The sequence below is a fragment of the Charadrius vociferus genome, unplaced genomic scaffold (assembly GCF_000708025.1).
Source record: "Charadrius vociferus isolate BGI_N301 unplaced genomic scaffold, ASM70802v2 scaffold93, whole genome shotgun sequence".
Lineage (NCBI taxonomy): Eukaryota > Metazoa > Chordata > Aves > Charadriiformes > Charadriidae > Charadrius > Charadrius vociferus.
The window spans coordinates 1678100-1683282 of NW_009647838.1; positions in this window are offsets into that span (position 1 = coordinate 1678100).

Below are 5183 nucleotides of genomic sequence, written 5' to 3' on the forward strand. Positions count from 1 at the left end.
CCTTTTCCACTGGGCAGCTTTCCAGCCACTCTTCCCCAAGCCTGTAGTGCTGCATGGGGTTGTTGTGACCCAAGTGCAGGACCCGGCACTTGGCCTTGTTGAACCTCATACCATTGGCCTCGGCCCATCGATCCAGCCTGTCCAGATCCCTCTGTAGAGGGATCCTATCCTTAAGCAGATCAACACTCCTTATCCCAAGTTACTACAGTAGCCTACAGAATCACAGCAGTTTAAAAAACTACTTATAAATATATCTAAGCAGATCTCTAAGCTTATATATCTAGCATGCATACTTGTCTAGTGCAGCTAGAGGAACCTAGTGTGGCCTTACATTACAGTTGCTGATTTGTGCTTTGTATTTTGGCACTGGAATGAGTGCATAGCACTTTAAGGGCCAGATTTTATCTCCCACCCACCTAGAAAGTAAAAATGAAAAACTGAGTGTTGCAGAAAGGGATATTAAATAGAAGTCACTATTAGTCACTTCCATACAAATATAATTTCAAATGAGGAGACTGCATACACTAATCTTTTCAGAAACTGCCTTAAAGCAGGTCTAACTTTTGCACTTATATCAGGTCTTTGGAGTCTGGCCACAGACCTCTCAGGAGTTCATCTCCCAGGAATTCTCCATACTTCCTCTCCCAGTATCTTAGTGAGAATACTCTGTTTTAATTAATGCTGCCTTAGGTACCTGTTAAGCTATGGTGCATGTCTATACTGTGCAACTGAATACAGTGCAACTAGACTCTGTCAGTCAGGCTGGTACTCCTCCCCGCTCAGGACACGACAGTTCTGCTGCTCTCATCAGGTGCCCATTAGGAAATATCTGTGCAACAGTGCATCTGAGCTCCTTATCCTTGCCTCTCAACGGGGCTAAAGCCTCTGACAGGCATGCAGTGGGCCGAACACTGTTACCACTCTCAGACATTAACCACCATCCCTCTGACCAACATTGCCCATCCGATTAATGCCTAATCTGCTTGTGAATCAGCTCCTCAGCCACCACAGCTTTCAGCATGGCATGAGAAAATTCAGAGTTCTTGAGGTCTGTCAAAACCCTAATTTCACTGGAACTAGCATGCTGCTGGAACAGCTACCTTGTTCATCTGAAGAACACTCAGTCTCTGTGCTGCTCTTTACTACATAGCGTATACATAACCAGGACCTCAAAATACCTTTAAGAAGAAGCTTTAAGAACTGCCAGCTGTTACCAGAACAGGTCTACTGCAATACCAACCACCAGTGGGATTCAAAGAGTAGGAAAAAAAAAACCAAAACAAAGGCACAGATGCTTTGTGAATTTTGATATATCAGTATATACATGGATAAGAACATAATCGGTTTTGGTAAAACCAAGAATTTTTGCTTAAGGAATTGTTGGTCTAAGCTATTTCAAAGACTAAATTAAAAGGAACCACTTCTACTGTACTATAGTTACAGCAAAACTTCCACTGGTGTTTCTACTTGCATTTTCCAATTGTGTACATTATTTAAATAGTGTGAAACTTCCAACAAAAGTAACTTAGCGTGCTGCTATTATACTTTTTTTTAAACCTATACAAGGATGAAAAGTTTCCAGCTACGATTAATTTGTCAATAATTACATCAGTGTTTCATATCTCCTGCAAAGTTGGATGCAATGCCTGTTAGAACAGTTGCAGGTGTACTGGTGAAATATGCCACCAGAGGTTAGTTATAACATACTCTTGAGTATAGTCTGAGTGCAATAAAAGCTGTTTTTTTAAATGACAGTTCAAAAATATTCAGTTCTAAACATTCAGAGAAACAGGCTCACAGTGAGCCGTAAATGGCCACTAACTACTTCTCTAAAATAACTTGCTTTTCTAAAAAGATACTTTAACTGGTTTTATATGCAAGAAGTCACTGCTGAGTAAACGGAAGTTGTTGTACACTGTTTCAGAATTTAAAATACTACACGATATAGAGCAATCCTCCTACTTTTCACATTTTAGAAGAAATTTTCATTAAACAATAAGACAAATTGTCAGAGAGGTACACAAACACATTTTACTGAGAACTATCACATACTGTTTAATAAATTACATGCAAATTCTTACCAGAATGCCACTGCTTTTGAAGACACCATATCCATTGTTATCCTTAAGGTATCTATTCATATCCATCATTAGTACCTTGCTTGCTCTGCACTCAAGCTTTGGAATGGATTTCTGACAAGCAACCCGCACCTACCAAAATGGTTTCTAGAAAGCAAATTTAGAAGCTGTAAAGCACGGAAAACAAACCACCAATTTGCAAACCACTGCAAGTGCAATGCAAACATAGTCAATATAAAATTCATTCTGAAATGTTCATCATATTATGCTGGACTGTAATATAACCACAGTTATAACATTATACTTTCAAATCACTAGTTCCCCTATCAAAAAACTGCAAGAGAAAAGTTCCTCTTATCCTGTTAAATCTCATATACCTCATCTCATTAAGGGCTCTCATTTGCCTAGAAGTGATTTGTTAGGAAAAAGCAGGATAAAGGAATACTATTCTTAATCATATTTAAGGTCTTCTAAGGACTAATGAAAATTGGAAGTTCCATTATGCTGGACAGCACATAAACACAGCCCAGTAAAAGGTCCTCGATTATATAACAGCCAACAGTCTAAACAGATAAGACAGCATGGGGGAAAAGTTCACAAACAGCATGATTGTAGTAAATGTAACAGTAGTTCTATTTTGGGGTGGCTTTTGCTTGCAAAGAAAATGGAAGGAGATACAGAGTAAGGAGGGCAGACTAGGGAAAAAAAAAAAGCCTATGAAGTAAGCAGAATTGAAGCAGAAGTAAAGCGGTAGAATGGATGGAGAGTGGAACAAACAGTCAATGAACACAGGACAGAGAACAGCTAATTAAAGCTAGTGTATGTTCTCTGAATGGTCAAAGGTCCCTGGGCTTTTGGCTCTTTCTGTTCCTGCCAGTTACTCTCTGACTAGGTCCTTTCTTTACTGTTCCCAAGCTTAGAGCAGAAGGGTTATACTGATTTTCAGTCTTTTCCCCAGTCTGACCCCTCGTCACCCTTATAACGGGAGACCAAGATCTCTCCCTCACCTGTAGCTTTAAAACAGGAATCATCTGAATCTGCTCCACATTATCTTTACAGAATGAGCACATGCAGATCATCCTTATTTGCAAGTGATTCAAGTTCTGATATTCTGACTTCAGCTTTCTTATTTCTTTCTTAGGTAACACATACTGGACAAGATTCATTTGCACAGCAGAAAAGCGAGGCAAGATACTTATCTATAACACAGCAATTGAAAGTTTGGTCAGAATACGTAAAACATTGTGTTCCATACCAAACAACAGAGAGTTAAGCTAAGATTCAAGAGGGAGGCAGCTGTTCTATAGGCTTTGGTGCGTACAGCCAGATGGAAATATTCTAATTCACAGTAAAACGTACTTGTTCTACTATTAACTGAATAGATTTGGCTTATATTAAAGGGGAAGATCTGTTTTTATTGTCAAAACACTCATTGTTTATATCCTCTGACACAGATGGAGATAAGTCCGTGTAAAGGGCAAGTTTGCCCACAAAGGCAAATTGAACCTATGAAACTGAAGTGGTGTAACTTTTTATGGGGCTGTATGATAAGGGCAAATAAACTAGAACGAAGTCACTGTCTTCTGGTATAAGGTCTCCAATACAAATAGTTTATACAGGCATAGCAACTGCAATATAATTAAAAACAATTTCTGGAATTGGGCCAGCCCTCCTAGGTTGTTTCCTTCCATGCATAAATAAGCTACCAATGTATACAGTTTTATACTCATACAGCTCTATTCACACTATGGGGAATGATGGCCGATACTTTAATTACGCCAGTACAGATAAAGTAGCAAAATGGCTGATAGAGAACTTGGTGTCTGAGATATAGTCCATTTACCTATTGCAAGATAGCAGCAATATTCTTCGTGCAGACAAGGCTTTAGAGTACTAATTCTTAACTTAAAAAATAATCCCTGCTGTGTAATTCCCCGAACATCATCAACCTTTGAAATGTTAATGGAATTACTAGAGACAAATCAGACTTTGAATTTCTGCCAGATTCTGTCAGAAGTTCAGTTGACAAGAGTTTTCTGCATGATATTCAGGTGTCACTATTCTTTTCATAATACTTTTTCTTTTAAAAATAACTTTCTTCAGCAACAACACTGTGATAATTTTGAATCTTGGTAAAAACACTGGTAGAAACAAAGTGTGTGTTTTGGCTTGAAAAATACACATAAAAGCAATTACTCCTCCTCAGCCAGACTACAGCTTTGGAAATTATCTCTGACTTGCCAATGACAATAACAGGCAAGTAGTTATCCAACAAAATCCTTTTAGTTCAGCTGCACAATAGTACTTCCACCACTATCTAACTATACTTTATTTGGTTGGTTGAAACAGTATTTGCAAATTCAGGCTGCACGGTTAAAAAAGCCCAAATTTTGGCTTCTAAAGGATCAAACTTTAGTTACTTCCCCAAATATTCCTTAAAGGAGAAAAGAGCTAAAAAAAAAAGAAAAAAGTTTTAACTAGTACGTTACCCTTAGGACACTATGAATGCTATCTCCCAGACAACTGAGTTGAGACATCAGAATCACCTGATAAAACAAGAATGCGTTTTCCTCGTTACTTATGACTTGTTGTACAATAGCTTCCAAAACAGACTCCAGATAAATGCACATATGCGGGACAGAAATTCAGTAATTCATTTAAGCTTAAATTACAACGTGCAAGTCCAGAAAATGTACCAATTATGTTTCTGTAAACTACAAAAACTATATGAAACATGAAGGCATGCTTTTGTCTCTGTATCTCCCTCTCCCCTGAAAAATAAGATCCCTACTCCCAGAAATCCTTGGATAAAGTAAAATATCTACAGTAATAACTTGCTTATCAATGGTGAATTGTATGTGTTTCATTAAGAATAAGAACTATATAGACTATAATCTAGTTAGCACATAGAAAGTACTGATAGGTATATCAGTTATATTTTTTTAAAAAGTAAAATATTTATTTTTAATAACTTAAACTGGTTCTAATCTTAAGGATGGATCTGTGTTGTAAACTGAGGTACTTAAATTTGGGGGTTTTGTTTGCTAGTTGGTCAGTCTCAGTAAGAACAAAAAAATAGAAAATAAAAATGAACACCACAATCCT